The following is a 20,905-nucleotide window of genomic DNA, read 5'->3' as shown; positions in this document are numbered from 1 at the left end:
CAATGGGCGCAATTCAATATCTTATCCCAGTATATATAAATATTAAAAAAAGTTAATGACCCACATGTTTTGAGGTAGTAGAATCTGAATTTTATAATATTTTTTGTGGGGAGAGGTGAGATGTTAAGAGCGGGAGAAATGACAAATTTGAGCATATCAACGTGCAATACATCAATATGTATGTTTTTGAGGTCATAGAATCCGAATTTGATAATATTTTTTTCATGGGGTGAGGGGATGAGCCGTTAGCAGGGAAGAAATGAACATTACTTTTTTCAAAAATAATTTTTCAAAGAGATACCATTTTTTAAATGATGGTGATTTACATGTTTCTATAAAAGTAATCAAATACCCTCTAATCCCGCGTACTTTTTGATTTACATAGGTTCAGTAGTATGTTTAGGTGTAGAATTAGGAATGCATGATTTTTGGGTGCTTGCAGGTGCTCCTAGGATTATTTATGAAATTTTTCAGTTTTCAAAAATACATAATTTTGATGCAAATCTCTCCAATCTCACACACATGAATTTTTCTCTTCTCTCAAAATACGCACTTCATCCACATCCCTTAAAAAAAAAAAAACAAAAAAAAAACAATCAAATTCGGATTGTACAACCTTAAAAACGTGCTTTTCAATGTGCCACACGTTGATATGTTCAAATTTTTCATTTTAAGGTCATACAATCCGAATATGATGATGATATTTTATTTTCAAGAGATTTTTTTTTTGAGTGCAATTTAAAGCCTGTGTTCAAAGCAGTTTTATGTTGCATGGGGAGATATGTAGTTATGTCATGTAATCAAGAAACTTAAACAGTAACTAGAAACTGTATCATCAAAGTGCCAATTTGGTAAAAGATTTGCGGCATCTTGTGGTGGTTTCATGAATACATGCCTATTATTTGTCATTGCAAGTTTCAATTTATGTACCATCATTATGAGCCCTTATATTGCACAATGTGAAAAGTATATAATACCATCATTTAAAAGTGCCATTTGTAGTGATGATATGATTGCCCATAATTCCAACAAATTACGACTCACTTCATAGCATGCCATTTTTCAGTCACAATTTAAACCATCTGTATACAGTACTGAAATATGACGTTTTTAATGCGCATATTTTAGTTCTTGATAATGAGACATGGGTGGTGTTTTTTGAGTGCAATTTAAAGCATTTCTTTAAAGCACTTTTATGTTACACTGAGAGATATGTAGTTATGTAACATAATGGAGTCACTTGAGCTGTGATTTGAAACTGTATCAATAATGTGCCAATTTAGTGAATGATATGCGGCATCTTATGGTGGTATCATGTGTACATGCCTATTATTTGTCGTTGCAAGTTTCAATTTAAGTACCATCATTATGAGCCCTTATATTGCACAACCTGAAAAGTCTATAATACATCATTTGAAAGTGCCATTTGAAGTGACGAGATAATTGCTCATAATTCCAACAAAATTACGACTCAGTTCATGGCACACCATTTTTTAGTCACATTTCAAACAACTGTAAATAGTATTGATATATGACGTTTTTGATGCGCATATTTTGGTTCTTGATAATGAGACATAAGTAGTACTTTTTCAGTGCAATTAAAAGCATTTCTTTAAAGCACTTTTATGTTAAGTTGAGAGATATGTAGGTTTGCAACATAATCGAGTCACTTAGAAAGTGACCAAAAAGTGTATCTTTAATGTGCCAATTTAGTTTGTGATATGAGGCATCTTGTGGTATTTGGGTCATTCCATGTCAACTCAACCAACGTTTTTGGGTCATGTCCTTTGATTTCGCTCAAATTTTGTTTACAATATCTACCCACCTAGTAAGTAAGAAAGCCGCAATCAGTTTGGTCCCAGCCCCCTCAGGGGGCGGGTGAGGAGGCTTCCATTATTTTCACATTGTCTCGAGGTACTCAACTTCAGCAGCCCATTCCTCCAACACTATGATACTTTGATCAAAACTGATTTCACAGTTCGAAAGGGCATTGAATTTTGAACTTTTTAAGTATTTTGAAATTTTCAAAAGTTGAAAGTTGAACTTTCAATTTGAAAGTTCAAATTTCTAAATGACGCTGTAAGTGGGAGCTACCATTTAAAAGTTTGAAAAAATTTCCATAGATGTACATTTTGATACTTTCTTGAAATATTTAGGTTTCAAGATGGAACTTTTGACGGAGGGGGTGCTCCCCCTCCGTCAAGAGTTTCATCTCGAAACCTAAATATTTCAAGAAAGTATCAAAATGTACATCTATGGAAATTTTTTCAAAATTTCAAATGGTAGCTCCCACTTACAGCGCCATTTAGAAATTTGAACTTTCAAATTGAAAGTTCAACTTTCAACTTTTGAAAATTTCAAAACACTTAAAAAGTTCAAAATTCAATGCCCTTTTGAACTGTGAAATCAGTTTTGATCAAAGTATCATAGTTTTGGAGGAATGAGCTGCTGAAGTTGAGTACCTCGAGACAATGTGAAAATAATGGAAGCCCCCCCCCACCCACCCCCTGAGGGGGCTGGGACCAAACTGATTGCGGCTTTCTTACTTACTGGGTGGGTAGATATTGTAAAAAAAATTTGAGCGAAATCGAAAGACATGACTTTCAAAATTGACTTTATTTGGTTGAGCTTGACATGGAATGACCCATTTGTCATTGCATGGTTACATTTATGTATCATTATTATGAGCTCTTTTGTTGCATGACATGAACGGTCTATAACGCATCATTTGTAAGTGCAATTTTTAGTGGCGAGATTATTGCTCATAATTCTAACAAAATAACGACTAACTTCATGGCACACCATTTTTTAGTCACATTTCAAACAATTGTAAATGGTATTGATATACGACGTTTTTGATGCGCATCTTTTGGTTCTTGATAATGAGACATAAGTAGTACTTTTTGAGTGCCATTTAAAGCATTCCTTTAAAGCACTTTTATGTCACGTTGAGAGATATGTAGGCTTGCCACATAATCAAGTCACTTAGACAGTGACCAAAAAGTGTATCTTTAATGTGCCAATTTAGTTTGTGATATGCGGCATCTTGCGGTGGTATCATAAGTACATGCCTATTATTTGTCATTAATGGTTAGATTTATGTATCATCATAATGAGCTGTTTTGTTGCATATCATTTGTAAGTGCCATTTTTAGTGGTGAGATTATTGCTCATAATTCCAGCAACATAACGGCTCATTTCATGACATGCCATTTTTTGGTCACATTTTAAAACACTGAATATGGTATTGAAATATGACGTTTTTAAATGCGCATACTTTAATTCTTGATAATGAGACAGAAGTTTATTTTTTTGAGTGCAGTTTGAAGCATTCCTTTAAAGCACTTTTGTGCTACCTTGGGAGATATGTTGGTATACCACATAATCAAGTCACTTAGACAGTGACCAAGAAGTGTATCTCTAATGTGCCAATTTGGTGAATGATATGCGGCACCTTGTGCTGGTATCATGAGTATATGCCTATTAATTTGTCATTGAATGGTTAGATTTATCTATCAGTATTACGAGCTCTCTTGTTGCATGACATGAACAGTCTATAATGCATCATTTGTAAGTGCTACTTGAAGTGATGAGATAATTGCTCATAATTCCAACAAAATTACGACTCACTTCATGGCACGCCATTTTTCAGTCACATTTTAAACCAGTGTATTTAGTATTGAAATATGACGTTTTTAAAGCGTATATTTTAGTTCTTGATAATGAGACATGAGTGATATTTTTTTGAGTGCAGTTTATAGCATTCCTTTAGAGCACTTTTATGTTGAGTTGAGAGATATGTAGTTATGTAACATAATCAAGTCACCTGAGCAGTGATCAGAAACTGTATCAATAATGTACCAATTTGGTGAATGATTTGTAGCATCTCATGGTGATATCATGAGTACAGGTATATTACTTGTCATTGTAATGTTTGATTTGTGTATCATTATTATGGTCCATTTTGTGGCCCAACATAAATAGCCTATATGGCATCATTTATAAGTGTCATTTACTGGGGTGAGATAATGACTCATAATCCCAACGATATAACGACTCATTTCATGGCATGCCATTTTTGGGTCACATTTTAAAACACTGAATATGGTATTGAAATATGACGTTTTTATAACGTATATTTTAGTTCCTGATAATGTGACATAAGTGATATTTTTTTGAGTGCAGTTTAAAGCATTCCTTTAGAGCACTTTTATGTTGAGTTGAGAGATATGTAATTATGTAACATAATCAAGTCACCTGAGCAGTGATCAGAAACTGTATCAATAATGTGCCAATTTGGTGATTGATTTGTGGCATCTCATGGTGATATCATGAATACAGGTATATTATTTGTCATTGTAATGTTCGATTTGTGTATCATGATTATGGTCCATTTTGTGGCCCAACATAAATAGCCTATATGGCATCATTTATAAGTGTCATTTACTGGGGTGAGATAATGACTCATAATCCCAACGATATAACGACTCATTTCATGGCATGCCATTTTTGGGTCACATTTTAAAACACTGAATATGGTATTGAAATATGACGTTTTTATAACGTATATTTTAGTTCCTGATAATGTGACATAAGTGATATTTTTTTGAGTGCAGTTTAAAGCATTCCTTTAGAGCACTTTTATGTTGAGTTGAGAGATATGTAATTATGTAACATAATCAAGTCACCTGAGCAGTGATCAGAAACTGTATCAATAATGTGCCAATTTGGTGAATGATTTATGGTGATATCATGAGTACAGGTCTATTATTTGTCTTTGTAATGTTCGATTCGTGCATCATTATTATAGTCCATTTTGTGGCACAACATAAACAGCCTATATGGCATCATTTATAAGTGTCATTTACTGGGGTGAGATAATGGCTCATAATCCCAACAGTATAACGACTCATTTCATGGCATGCCATTTTTGGGTCACATTTTAAAACACTGAATATGGTATTGATATGCGCCATTTCAAAGTCCATTCATGTCACTTCAATATGGTTTGATTTCTTTCCATAAAAGTACAAGTTTTATGGCATGAGATAATTGCAACTTTTTTATGTCACGTACTTGATGTCCTATTTGAAGCACTTTTATTTCTTGTCATGAAATGACGCAATTATGTCACTTTTATGTGCCGAGGGTGCCATAAATTTCGTTTTTTGGCACCGTCGGGACAGGCAAATTTATTTTAATTCTGCACGTTTGCACGACTGCACGTTTGCACACTGCACGACTGCACATTTGCACAACTGCACGTTTGCACATTTGCACAACTGCACATTTGCACGACTGCACAGTTTGCATGTTTGCACGTTTGCACGTTTGCACGACTGCACGTTTGCACGACTGCACGTTTGCATGACTGCACGTTTGCACGACTGCACGACTGCACATTTGCACGACTGCACATTTGCACGACTGCACATTTGCACAACTGCACGTTTGCACGTTTGCACGACTGCACGTTTGCATGACTGCACGTTTGCATGTTTGCACGTTTGCACGTTTGCACGACTGCACGTTTGCACGTTTGCACGACTGCACGTTTGCACGACTGCACGTTTGCATGACTGCACGTTTGCACGACTGCACGACTGCACGTTTGCACACATTTGCACGACTGGACATTCTCGTGATTTTTTCAACATAAATTCTAAAAGAAATCAAAACTCACTTGGTGACTTCCGGTGAATCTGTCACCCAGTCACCAGAATTCACCTGACATTCAAAAAAGTTTTAAAAGGTCATGAGGACATTAGAGTGATTTCTTCACCAACAATTCGTTACAAAAAAGACAAAAAACCCACTTGGTGACTTCTGGCGAATCTGTCACCAGAAGTCACCAGAATTCACCAAGGAGTCACCAGGCATTCGAAAACACTTTCTAGGGTCATTAAGACATTCTATTGACTTTTTTAACTTGAATTCACCAAAAAAAAGTTTGAAAGTTCACTTGGTGATTTCTGGTGACCAGAATGTCACCTGGTCACCAGACACTCAAAAAAATTGTTAAAGGTCCTGAGAATATTTGGGTGGTTTTTTCACCAGCAATTCGCGTCAAAATGACAATAAACTCATTTGGTGACTTTTGGTGAATCTGTCACCAGAAATCACCAGGATTCACCAAGGAGTCACCAGACACTCAAAAAAATTTTCAAAGGCTCAGAAGACATTCTCGTGATTTTTTCAACATAAATTCTCCTAAAGAAGAGTCAAAAACTCAGTTGGCGACTTTTGGTGACAGCCGACAGGTGACTTCTGGTGAATCTGTCACCAAAAGTCACCAGAATTCACCAATGAGTCACCAGATATTCAAAAAGTTTTCTATGGTTAGGAGGATATTGTGGTGATTTTTTCATCAGAAAGTCACCTTTAAAAAAGTCAAAAACTCAGGTCAAATCGAAAAAAAAGTAAATATTTGAACTGACTATATTTTATCGAGTAAAAAATTAAAAATAATCGATAGCGAAACCTTCAGATTCGCAAGACTCAACTTCAGTTTCAATTATTTTCGACCATGCGATGATCCTGACACCTGACAGGAATCCGGCTACGTTTGTATTGTAAGCATTGGTGTTAATAAAATTGCATAACCAGTTTGCCGTAAAAACGATAGGTACCTATCAATCTACTCTACGTTGTGTTGCGTTAATTCTTTCCATTTTCTTTGCTATCACTCGAATTTCTAATTTGCTTTTCATCGATGCAAATGGGAAGCTACTGAATTTCTTATCTAAACATTAATCTAACAATCAACCGATGGATTAACTAACAATACATGATTTCTAGATCGTAGATTAAGAATTGCGTTTTAAAAAATTAAATAGTGAAGCAGAAAAGGGAGTTTAGAATATTGAAAGACCTTAGCTGAATGTCGTGTGATATTTCGTTCCCTATTTATATGCGTTCGAGGTCTTCTGTATCAGAAAGCACGGTCATAGAGTAATCTGGCTATACATATGTTCGTTCATCGTTGATTCGGTTTAACACCGTATCATAATATGAGCCCTCGATGATATTACGATACATGATACGCCAGTCTGTTCTGTTTTTTTGACGTGCCAGTGTCACTATAACGTCAAGCAGCCTTTTAAAAGCATTTTATTTTTTTATTGTCAGCAAAATAGTATCTTCAATACGTTCAATGAAGAGATAGCACTTGAAAATTACAATATTCCACTCAACCTTGACACTTTATTTCGTTGACGATTCATCTCGTCGGATCGTACTATAAACATAATATGCAAAAAAAAAAATATCATCCCACAATACCTACCTACGCCTCCTTTCGTCTTTTCAGCTTTTTAACACGACTTTAATAATCAAAGTTACACTATGAAATAGCTTTTATAACAAATCATCACCCACGGAGATGAAGTTAACATCATCTCGTGCAACGTTGCCAATACCAACCTACGTGTTGCCAGACGAGGAATAAAACAATTAAAACCCAGTTAGCATATACATTTGCCAACTACGTGGTGTAAAAAAAAGAGTACCTCTAACCGCAAATTACCCTAGATATATAAAAGCTTTAAACGGATACAAAGGTATCCTGCGCGACTGATAATTAAGATAAATACTGAAACTGAATGAAACTCTCCGGCAATAACCTTTGCTTCGCGAGCTGGTAAAAGTCTCATTATATCGTAATGAAAAAGCGACCTACATTTTCAACATCAAACAAGAGTCTTGTAACCGGCACGCTGGCTGTGCTGACGAAGAATTTAATTCATTTCAGCGCAGAGGGCGATGTCACGTGCTGAAAGAATGATTTAACTTTCTTCATTACTTGTCAGCAGCGTGGCATTTAATTTCGCCGAATAATTTCCACCGCATAGCCTAATGCCATATACCAGAAAATGCATCTCATTCGTCTATACCTTGGCCATGTTTGGAAAGGAAAACAGCGAGAAAAAAAGGTAAGAAAATTTCTCGTGCGACATGACTATATAGGGGAAGGTACACGATCTCGAGACCAAACTGTATAAATTCTCCAATTCAAAGAATGCTATAAAATTAATGATACAACATCAACACAATGGATAGTCGACGGAATTATACCTACGTTTATACTAAATGGAATGTTGTTCGTAATAAACTGTGAAAATCGTAAAATAAACGCTCGTGTTGTAAAATTTCGCCATTTTTCTCTTTTTACTTTGCAACTTACCTACAGTACGTACGTGCTCTCGTAATAAATTTTATCAATGGAAAATCGCGTTATTGGTTACCGCAGTGCAATCTCGTAAAAACTTTCAAATCCACTGACTTCTCGGGTAAATTCGAGCAGATATTACTTCCCGGTACGAGCGTTACATTCGGATATCGTATTCATTTATCATAACCACGACTAACCATCTCTGCTTGTATACAGCTTAAGTGATATCAAAATGACAGTATTAAATGCGTACCATCGAATGGACATATTCTTGAGCACGTTTCCTTTCTTCGACTTGACACGCGGATCAATTTGAAACTGATGCAGTAAAATCCGCCACTTTTTCTCAAATAGATAAGCCAAATAAAGAAACTGTAAATGCTCGCAGTACCATTGTTACAGTTCTCAACTCGAAAACACCACGTAAAGAAAAAATTGCTACAAAATGTTCTACAAGCGCAGGATGAGGCAATTCACTCAGACGAGGTTTTTCTCAACGGTTCATTAAAAGCGTCTGAAAAGTGTAATTTATTCATTCGCAAATAAAGCAAAGCGCGCAACCTATTTAATCGTATTTTAGATGTTCTCAGATCGCAAAGCGTTACAAACTTCAAAAGTGAATGAATTTTACATTACAATTCTGCTTTAGGTGCCTACTTTTCACTACCACTACCAACGTTTGCAGTCGCAACGTTGTCGCGCCTAACATAAGCTTAAGTCGAACGAGAAAAAAATGTCGCATTGAAACCTATTAAATTATTCAATACAGCATCAGCAGCGGCCTGCTGATTTACAATAGGTACCTACCTATAGAAAAAAAAAGGATACGGCTTCGTAATTATATTCATTAAACGGTAAAGTAAGAGTAAACGATACCAATCAACTATAGAATCGAAACATCCAACGTAATATTGAAACTAAACGATGGTTCGTCGATGACAATGAAAATGAAACTACATAGATACCTAACTATAGCTTTTTTTTTCAAAAGCAAATGTACGCCATGAATAATAATTACTTTACGGTTTGGATGATTTCATAATTTTCTCCCTATGCTGTTAATTTGAAAAAATAAATCTTGTTTGAATAAATAAAAGAAATTATTTTATTTTGGAATTCCATTTTAAATTTTAATCATTCTAAATAGGTAAATAAATTGTAAATATTTAAAAAAAATACCTACACATTTTCTATTTCCTTTTTGTTTGAAATTTCAAGTCAAAAAATAAAAATACAGTGAAACCGCGATAAGTGCAAACTCAAGGGACCGGAAAAATTAGTGCACTTATTGAGTTTTTCACTTAAAAGGGTTTGCACTAAGCAAGGTTATTTTTTCGCAATTTGCACTTATCAAGATGAATAAATCACGCGACAAGTACCTCCTTTTTTTTACTCAATTTTGATGATTATTCATTTGATTTTACGTTACCTACATCCATTTTCTGCCAACTTTACCCGTTTTTCAATTTTACACAATTTTTTTGGACATTCTACTATTTCAGTGTAAATGTTGGAGGATTTTTTGAATATTTTCTACATGTTTTACTGAATTTTTCAAATTTTTAGTGTAGTTTGAATGATTTTCACTAAAATTTCGCCAAATTCATTGCACTTATCAAGGTACTGTTGCAGTTATGGGGGTGAATTTACATAGTAAATCGACTGTAGGGACCGGGGATTAATTTTGGTTGCACTTAACATGAATTTTCACTTATTGAGGTTGCACTTATCGCGGTTTCACTGTATTTCTCTCCCTCGCTGAAAGTCACGACAACTTTATTAGAATTGCAAAATATTATAAATAAAACAAACCTCTTATTTAAATTTCAAACCATATAGACCCACATATCTCGTACTTCATACTGCAAATACTAACTAGCAAAAAAATTCATAAATGTCGAGTTGTCGGCCATATAAGGTAAAACTGCCTATTAGTACGCACCGCCTATTAGTACGCATTGCGTTTTTCTCGCGATTGGTAACACTGATCAAAAATTTGACCACACTATGACGTAGCTGACTAATGACTCTAGTTTCTCCGAAAAAATCACGCAGTTTGATTGAAAACTCTGTCTCTGAGAACAATTTGAATGAAAAACTGTGTTTTGGATTTTTTTTTCATCAAAATGGGAAATGAGATTGAACATATTAAAATAATGTTATTTGGTAAGTATCTTATACCAATCGATCCGTAATTTTATGTAGTTTCTTATGAAAAAAAAGACATTTCGAAAATATTATTTTATTATAGAGCTAGACATCATTTTATGTCAGAACAAAAAACTTCCTATAAGTACGCACCTCCTAAGTCCTATTAGTACGCATCATTTTTGCATGTAAATTTTCATTTTTTTGATCATTTTGCATTAAAATGAATAAAATTAGCTGAAATTGGTATTTAGTCCATCTAAGTTCAAGATTATGAAGTCTGATCATGATATTGACGCTAATTTCAAAAAAATAGACAAAAAATATGATGTCAAAAAAATGTATTTTTTTTAAAATCTGAAAACTTTGCTTTTTCGGATATTTGAATTGCTAATTTGGTTTTTTTCACAGTAATTCCCTCTAAATATGCCATTACACTTTTTCAGTGCTTTTTGTTGGATTTTTTACCATTTTCAACGTGTATTTACTCATGCGTACTTATAGGCGGACGTTTGCGTACTAATAGGAAGGTACCTTCCTATTAGTACGCATTTGAGTTGCCCTCATTTTTGGGTTATTACAAAAAAGCAGCAATGGGAAACTCAAAAGTGAGTAAGCAGTTATGTAGCCAAGGGTTCAAAGTTTATGTGTACAAAATTTCATAAATTTTTATGCACAACTCTGGGAGCTGGAGCGTCTCAAACCTTAACCGCGTACTAATAGGCGGTCTTACCTTAGAATACTATCTGCTTTGGGATCTGTATGAGGGAGGTCATTCAAATGACACTTTGTCATTAACAACTGCCAACATTCATAAATGTCGCAGGACGTGTGTATGAGTTGTAAAAAGCACGCTCTTTTGATATGTAGGTAGGTATATAAATGTATTTCCTTCCGAGCCGGGTTTAGCCGAATTTTCTTTTTCGTTGTCATTGTCAGTTTGTCAAGAAATGCTGCAAAAGAGCATAACTGGGTGAAATGGGCGATTTGGTGGCATCCTCTGATTTTTGGGGTCCAAAGCCTCTGCAATGATGGGGTGAAATAGCAATTCAAGTTGAAAATTTGCAACTTTGGCTGCTTTCCCCCGATTTTTTTCAAATTTTCAGGGATGTCAAACACTACCTAACAAGAGTTACTTATATGGAAAATTTTTTAAATGTTTTTAAACATATCTTGTGACCTTGGAAAACTTTCTTGAATGTCCGGTGATGTCTTGGTGACAGATTTTTAAATTAGGTGATGGGTGATATTACCTACTTTTAATTTTTACATTTTACAGGGTGCCCAGAAATATCGAGTACCCCTAAAAAAGTTTTCTACTAAAATACTTTGGTTGGTCACAGTGAATGATAATAATGATAGCACATGATTGGTTGTTGGGCTGGAGAGATAACATTCCACCAATCATATGCATCTATTTCACGTTGCCAACCTATATTTTTATTGAAAAACTTTCTTTGGGGTACTTGATATTTCTGGGCACCCTGTACCTGAATTCAGAGTCACCTAGGTTAGGGTGCGTCAAAAGAACAATAGAAAACACTTTTTTTAAAAATTGGGGTAGCTTACCCCCTAAAAGTGTTCCATTTGGTCAAAAAATACTACGTACAAAATTTCAGATCAAAAAAATTATATTTAGAGGTCGCGCACAAGAGTTGAATTTTGAGAATGTACGAGCGCGTCAAGCGAAAACTTCCCACGGTTGCGCGGCGGGGATTACAGCGTTGCGTTCCCTAGCAAGATTGGAGCAATTTTACAAAACGTTACCCCCTCTACAATGCATGTTAAGTAAGTCTAGTCCCTGGTAGGATTTCTAAGATGTTATTTATGTGGATTCAATAACCAATTTTTCAATTCCGAAGCTCATTGTAGGTGGAAATATGAAAGTTTTGAAAAATAAAGAAAAAAGTATGAATTTGAGGTTTTATGTATTATTCTGATCAGCAATTGTAGGAAAAAAATTTATGGGATAAATTTACGTTGAAATGTGAATATTTGATACGATTTAGCAATTCAAGTTGATGTTTTATCGACTAATATACATTTTAAAGCCGTTACTTAGTAAAAATGGAATGTTTCAGTTTCTGAATTACATAATTTTGGTTAAAATGAATTCTAGAGCCAAAAAATCATTATCAATATTTTTTTATAGTTGTTTTAAAAATCCAAGAAAGATAGTATCACTTGATAAGTTGTGGTGGGGATGCCGCTCTCGTTATAGTTGCGCAAAATCAACCCCGGTACGTTACGTTGCGATTCCCGCGGCGCCGTCGTGGGAAGTGTTGTGCTTGCGCGCGCTCGCAGCTCTCAACATTCAACACTTGTGCGCGACCTCTAAATATTAATATTTTTCTACAAAAATTTTATGGTGTCATTTTTTCGTCTAAAGGAACAACATTAGCGGGTAAGACCTTAAAATTTCAAAAAAAATGTAACATGACGCACCCTAACCTAGGTACGAGTATGTACCTATTTTATAAATTTGTAGAGAAGATTCATCGCAAAATCAAATGTTTCATGATTGATTCGTTGTCGTCGTATTACTGGAATATCGAGACATATAAGAGGCGTTTCGCGATATGGGTCCTAGTGGTGATTCGATGTTTTTTTTTTATTGGCGATTCCGACTTACTTTTTCACGAGAAATCGAATGGTGCAATCAGATTTCGCCTATCTCATTAACTTCTCGTTTAAAAATTACTTGAACATGAATACTCAAAAACTCACATTTTTGGGAAATCGAAAAACAAAGTTTTTGTTTGTTTTTGATTTTTTTTTTTATAAAAAAGGTCGATGGAAAAATTATTTTATTGTTGTTACCTATGTAAAATTTCACGGCGAATCCGAATTTCATGGTATTTTTTTTGCGGGGTAGTCTGTAAAGTTGTGTAAATTCGCCTTTTCACCACAAGGTCCCTTTTCTAAATCACGAATATCAGGCGATGATGAACGAATTTCGTCAAAATTTCTCATCCAACCTATGCGCAAGACAACACTGCACCCAAAAATCAAAAAAAAAAAAATCGAAATATCACCACAAGGGCCCTTATCGCAAAACCCCTCTCATATGAAGTTTTTTGACACAAATTCAATCAATACTACGCTAGTTTTTGAATTGCGTTATTCACTCCTCTTGTTCCACCACCAAAACTGGACAATGACATGAAAGATCAAATGATGAGTCATATCTGCGGTAAAGCTGTTTATAACCTTAACTACCAAATGAACGAGGTTATTGAACCGGTTGATATGGGTTGTTCCAATTAGCCAGTTTCTAGAGTATCTTTCAGGGTCTTACAGGGAGAGTTGGCCGGTGAGTTTGTTGTTAACAGCTTCGATCGTTTCCTACCTCTTGTCCTTCTTCCTCGGATTTTCCTCTGTACTGCTAGCATGAAATAGTACATTACAATACAAGGAGCGAAAGTGAAGTATGTTTGGTCGAGTGCAATTTGACTCGCCAAGCCGAAGGCAAGGAGAGTTAAAGCAGGAGACCAAACATTCTTCACGTCGCTTCTTGCATTGTAAGATATTTTTCATTATTCATGCTACGAAAATAAGTTTTACGCCCGTTTTTGGTTAAAGTGATGAGTGTGACTCCTTTTTTGCATAGTAAATATATCGAATACTAAGCCTCCTAGAAAAAAACTAAAGACATTATGTCAATTGGAAATTTAATTCTCTACAATTTTCCTCAACTCCATTTTTCCGTAGAATGCTTTTTTCCACCTCCAGAGCGCTTTAAAAGTTGAAAGATTGTCATTTTCGACCCGGGTAAACATGGAGCATTTTCGTAGCATGCACAGAGGGTGGAAAACTTATACTTTCGTAGCATGTATAATGAAAATACAGTTTTCTCGTATTTTATGAGCTAAATACTTCAGCTTTCTGTTTTTGATATCTTCAACTACGACTTTCTGCTCCTCTCCTATTCTTGCTAATACTTCCTTGTTGGTAATGAAGCCCTTCCATGAGACCCGTAGTAGCCTTTGATAGCACCACATCTCCAAAGCAGATACTTTCTTCTCGCATTCTGCACTCATGGTCCATGTTTCGCAGGAATACTTCAAAATGGTCCATATGTAGCATCACATAATTCTCTTCCTCAGACCTACACTCATTGTTCAATTTCCCAGCACATTGGCAAGGTTGCTGAAAGTGGTTTTTGCCATTCCAATCCAGGTATCTGAATTGGTTTACATGTTCAATTTCTTGTGTTCTGATGTTGATTTTGACCTCTTTATCATCTTCTTTTGTAAATCTCATCACCTTGGTCTTGCCTGCGTTGATTTTCATTCTGGATTTTCATTCTGTATTTTAATTCTGCGTTGTTAATTTGGTCGATCATATTCTGCATCTGCGCTTCTGTCCCAGCAAGGATCACTTTATAGTCTGCAGTGTCTGCATAGCTTGTTTTGTTTATTCTCATGCAGTTGATCTTGAATCCCATTTGTTCAATTTGCGCTTCCCTCGTTATTTCTTCTGCATACACGTTGAACAACCTGGGTGAGAGGGCACATCCTTGCCTCACACCTCTCTTTATAGCACATGCATTCTCCAAGTACTCAGTTCCAATCTTGATGTTTAAGCTTTGCTCCCAGTACAGGTTCTTGATTAGTATTTGCAGATCTCTGTCATCAATATTGTATTTTTTCAGGATCTCCAACATCTTCTCATGGTTGACACAATCAAATGCTTTCTCATAATCGACGAAGCAACAAGCAAGCAATGATTTCCTATTTGCATTCAGTGCTGTTTGAATGATCACTTTCAGCAGGGCGATTGCGTCTCTCGTCCTTTTTTTCACTACAAAGCCATATTATTGTGTTTCACTTAGGTTTTCATTTATCTTCTTTTCAATTCTGGCATTTATGATGGAGAGTAGCAGCTTCAGTGCGTGGCTCATTAACAGTATACTCTACAGAGAGTATTCTAATTCGACAAGCGGCCGAAATATGAAGCTGATTTGTTGGTTATTTTCATTGTTCGTTCATAAGAGGACGTATAATCGAGTGAACACATTTTAGTTGTGCTTATGTCCCACGACCCACTGCCATCTAAACTTCAGACAGGGATTTCTCCGTGAATTTTCAAAATTCTTCCAATTTTTTTTTCACCAATACTGATATTTCATCTATGAAATCGTGGGTATGTAGCCATATTTTCTAATTTTGCTTTTCCAACAGAGATTTGAGCATCTAAAGTACCTATTACTAGCCATTAAATGTCCTAAATCAAAAATATCTCGACATACCCTCACTTTTGAATGTTTTTTGAGCAAAATAAATCAAACCCTGGAAAAATCCGTTCAATAGTTTTGGCACAATCCCCACCCAAAGTTGACCATTTTTCATCAAAAAATCTTACAGAACGCGCTCCATAGAGAATAGCCTTAATGCGATGGTTCTATATTATTCAGAGCATTTTTGCGAGTAGTTCTTTTTTGGTATTGGTACAAAATTTACCGCTTTCAAGTCCTTGGTTAAACTTGAATTTTGAAAAGTTGCAAAAAAATTGTTTAAAAATGCAAATTCGGCATTTCAGCATCTAAAATTTTGTCTGAATCACGTATTTTTGAAAACTCTTTCGATTTTTCTTTTCTATACATTGAGATACCGTACCCTAGTTATAGGCTATCATACACGCTTCTAAAAAATTAAAAAAAAAATCAATCTGAAATAATTACTCGATATTTTTCTAATTTATGGATTTAACATTCCAGTCATATTTTTAAACATTTCCCAAGAAAATCACACATCGTATAGTAAAATCGAATCTTATATCAGAACACAATACCATTATTAATTTATGGAATAGGATAGGATGAGGATGACTCTCGTGTATCGTCAAGAGTATTAAATTTTCTTCGAAAATTTTCCGGACACATTCAACACAAGTTTTTGAAATCCAATTCTCAGAATCATGCTCTCGGTGTGAAGATACGAGTAGGTAATTGTATAGGCATTTGGCACAACGTAAACTCATCTTTGAGCTCATAAATTATACCAAACAGACATAAAACTTTCTTTATAGAGAAGAATTTGTTTGCTATGACCTTGAAAGAAATTTTGCAACATACTATACTTACCCACATCGCATCGTATCTTATACTTGGAAGAAACCAAGAGGGAAAAAATGGTAAAATTTGTACGAGTATTTACGTAGTAAAGTGATGTAGTCTCATTAAATAATACACGAATTTATTTATCAGTTGCAAATTTACCAAGTAGGTAGGTAGGTAGGTAGATATAAAAACCACCTAGTCTGTGCAAAAGTATCCGTATTGCACGTAGAGATATGTGAAATAGTAGTGGTGAACTTTTACCTAATCTTATACACTTCAAATCGCGATGAAAATATTTATCATGCGTCTGTTTTCCGACACATGACGCGTCGTGTATTCAATCTGAACACGTTTGAAGTCTTCCTCTCTTCGTCTTTCGTTGCAACTTTACCTTTTAACATACGATTTCGCAGCTTTAAAAAGTACGTGTATATGGAACGCCAGCGCCAGAGCGAGACAGAGAGAGGAGAAAAACGCCGAGAACTCATTCATCATTTTCTTTATCCTAATAGAAGAAGAAGCTTTAAAAGCACTTTTTAGTGTAAACGTTTGAAAAATGATTCCTCGAAGATAGGCTCCGGTGTGTACGAACGATACGTTACTCTTTGCGGTGTAATACTGAGTAAATACTTCGCTATATATAAAGTTAATTGTTTCTTTTACTTTGTCATTTTTTTTTCTTCCTGTGCTAGTATTTTCTTCCGGTAAAGGCGGTCGACCATTTTTTATGTTTACTCGATTTATTTTATTAATACGAGGTTTATTAATGAAAACAAATATTTAATCGAACTTTTATTGATATTCGATGTTTTTTTTTTCAGCTTTTATATTTTCAGAGCTGGTATCGAACATTTTTTTCCCTCTCTATGATGACGACGTTGTACGTAAAATCGAATACGGAAAATTGAAAAGGATTATTTTCCATTGAATCATAACAAAACAATCTAAGTACCTACATATTTTCACATTGTTTGATCTAATCTCAAAATCAGCAACACATTATTAGGTACCTATACTTTCAAAGTAATTAAGGCTAGTTGTACTGCACAACTAAAGCAGAAAGATTGAACATCGTGACCAAAACACCTGGTATGAAATACGAGCTCTCGCATCGTTGAATTTCTCTGCAATAGGCAGCGATAAAATTGGCGAAAAAAATTAAAATTTACTACGAAGAGCGTGTTGCTCAGAACGGAACGGGCATTGTTTTGAAATAACGCGAGGATTATGCTCACACTGAATAAAACTGTCCTTGTGCAATGGATTGATTAATGGTTCGTGTCGAGTTTATTGTTTATTTATAATAGACGCGAGGCAAAACTTAGCTCTGTAATCTTTAGCATCATCGACCAAAACTCGAACAAAAAAGCCACCCTGAGCAAAATTAAGTTAACGCAGTTCTACTCTTAAAGGTAACGGCAACAATGACGACTCGCTAAAATTACATCTTTCCCAGCATTCTAATTAAAAGTTAACCACTGCCGAATTAAACTCGACGAATTTTTCGATTAAAGAAAAAATACGAGTATACGACCCGAAAAGAAGGACTTTCTCGAGCGAAACAGAATCTACAAAAAGGAAGGTAATTATAAATTTTTTAACCATACCAACGACTATTTGTCGAGTCGACGAAAAAAAAAATAGCACAACTCGTTACTTTATTATGAAACACGAGCCTTGTTAAAGGATACTTTTTTCTCGATATTATTTACCCACCTTATATAGGTACTACAATACCTACGAATATATTCGCTCGGTGAAAAGATAATATCATTTTTACAACGGTTATTTACTTTTGTACAAAATGTACTCCTATATCACCATCAACTCATTTTCTTTTTTCTTCTATTTTTTTTTTTCACTATAGCTAGGTAGTGTTCAGTTTCTTTGTCAGACTTGATACTTGATTTTCATTGAATTTTGCACGTCGTCGCGTCAACTTTTTACCTGTAAGTACCTGCGCATCTTTTCCCATAGGATATATTTGCTATTATAGGTGTAGGTACTTTTATGTTCGGATTATTTTACAGTTACCTGGCGACGGTTTCGCAGTGAAGCTTTTTTCTTCAGTGCATCCATTTTTGTTCTACTTGTTGATAAAATATGACGAGAAAAATTGATAAGTATAACGTCGCAAGAGAAAATTAGATGGACGTGCAGACGTAATTTTATTTTACTGGTTTATAAAACTTCCCATTTTCAAGTCGGTGGAAGTATGAAGTTTCATTATTTTCATCGTCATCATCATTAAAATTGAGTAGGCTTCGAAATAAAAAATTGGCCAGATTATTGTAGGTACTGTCATAAGTAGTTTTCGAACAAATTAAATGGGATAATCTAAATAAGAGGTAAAATGATGCAAATATGTATTTATCGTAAGATGATAAAATGCAAACATCTCTACACGTGATAATATTTCATCAAGGGGTAAAATTCAAGTTCGTGCTTTTAAACAGTTGTAAATTTTCAACGAAAACTTTCTCAAGGATAAAATTTTCATTTCTTCGCCATGATCATGTTTTGAGAGGACTACGAAAAAACAAAAAGAAATTTATTCTTAGCGGGAGTTGTTTCATTATGAGAACCTAAAAGCATTATAAAATTTCCTGTTTGTTAAATTAATATTCGTAGGTACCTACCTACTATGTACCTATGGTCGTTTTTGAAATTTCTTTAAAATTAGGTGGATGCGTTTTTGTAGTGAACAGAATATTATGAAATTCATAACAGATTTTCATTACCATATTACTCGAGGGTTTCGTCTGAAAAAAATTCCACTGAGGAGGTGAACACCTGCAGATTTTGAATGATCCAGAACATAAATAGTCCGGCATATGACAATAGGAGTAATTGCACCCCCCCCGCCGACCCTCCGAGACAACTTTTTTCTTAAAGGGGACATCCTAAGAAACATTTTAAAGCAAACTTGCCCAAAAAAAGTTGGCCTTACTTACAAAATGGCGGCCATTTTGATTGACAGGTCAGCCGAAATCGCAGATTTTGCGTTTCAACATAGGATTTGCACGAAATTTTTCAAACTTTACAAAGATAGATCGAAAGATCATGCAAAAATTTATCACCCGTTAAAATTTCAAGTGCTAAAGTTCGTTTTTCGATTTTTGGTGAATTTTTGAAAATCGAATTTGGGCCAAAAATGAGGGAAAAAAATCGAAATTTTACCAAATTGACCAAGAATGCTAAAATTTGGGATATACCCTATTTTCGACATGCCAAATCGATTGGAAACGGTTTCAACCCGTTTTGAGTAGTTCTGGTGCCTCCAGCAGATTTTTGAAACTCGAAATTCCCACAAAATTCCATCAAATTGGAGTTGTAAAGCTGAAATTTATTCTAAAAACTAATTTCAATACGCTACGAAGTACTGTAGGTGAATTTCAAGTCGTTTTGGAGCCTCCAGCGACTTTTTGAAAATTCCTGAAGCCTCCAGCAGATGTTTGAAACTTTAAATTTTCACAAAATTCCATCAAATGGAGATGGAAAGCTGAAATTTACTCTACAGTCCAATTTTAACACCCTCTGAAAACGACTTCAGGTGGGTTCAAGTCATTTTAGAGCCTCCAGTAGATTTTTGAAACTTTTCATCAAACTGAGATGGAGAGTCGAAATTCATTCTGCAAACTATAATTTCAATACGCTACGAAGTTGACTGCTGGTGGATTTCAAGTCGTTTTGGAGCCTCCAGCAACTTTTTGAAAGGTTGTATGACGTTTTTTTTGGAAAATTGAAATTTCCTAAAAGTAGCTGGAAGCTTCAAAACAATTTGAAACCACCATGTAGTCTGCGAAGTAAATTCCAGCTTGCCAACTCCATTTCATAAATTAATGTTGGGGAAATTTAAAGTTTCAAAAATCTGCTGGAGGCTCCAGTAATTTTCAAAAAAGTTGCTGGAGGCTCCAAAACGACTTGAAATTTACCTACAGTACTTCGTAGCGTATTGAAATTAATTTTTAGAATAAATTTCAGCTTTACAACTCCAATTTGATGGAATTTTGTGGGAATTTCGAGTTTCAAAAATCTGCTGGAGGCTCCAGAACTGCTCAAAACGAGTTGAAACCGATTCCAATCGATTAGGCATGTCGAAAATAGGGTATATCCCAAATTTCAGCTTTCTTGGTCAATTTGGTAAAATTTTTATTTTTCTCCCTCATTTTTGGCCCAAATTGGATTTTCAAAAATTCATCAAAAATCGAAAAACGCACTTAAGCACTTGAAATTTTGACAGGTGATAAATTTATGCATGATCTTTCGATCTATCTATGTAAAATTTGAAAAATTCGTGCAAATCCTATGTTGAAACGCAAAATCTGCGATTTCGGCTGACCTGTTAATCAAAATGGCCGCGATTTTGTAAGTAAGCCCAACTGTTTTTTTAGGCAAGTTTGCTTTAAAATATTTCTTAGGATGTCCCCTTTAAGAAAAAAGTTGTCCCGGAGGATCGGCGGGGGGGGGGTGCAATTACTCCTATTGTCATATGCCGGACTAATAATTTCAAACTTAAACTTCAT

The 20,905-nt window shown here is 35.0% G+C and overlaps 1 protein-coding gene across 2 annotated transcripts in view; it reads right to left on the bottom strand.

Moving 5' to 3' along the window:
* The window catches only part of NaCP60E (Na channel protein 60E), a 272,797-nt gene that overhangs the window by 106,330 nt on the left and 145,562 nt on the right, over window positions 1–20,905 (bottom strand). The gene's annotated exons all lie outside the window — the stretch shown is intronic.

Source organism: Planococcus citri, chromosome 4 (assembly GCF_950023065.1).
Source record: "Planococcus citri chromosome 4, ihPlaCitr1.1, whole genome shotgun sequence".
Taxonomy (NCBI): domain Eukaryota; kingdom Metazoa; phylum Arthropoda; class Insecta; order Hemiptera; family Pseudococcidae; genus Planococcus; species Planococcus citri.
The sequence above is the reverse complement of the archived record's forward strand: the minus strand, read 5'-3'. Positions and strand labels throughout refer to the sequence as shown.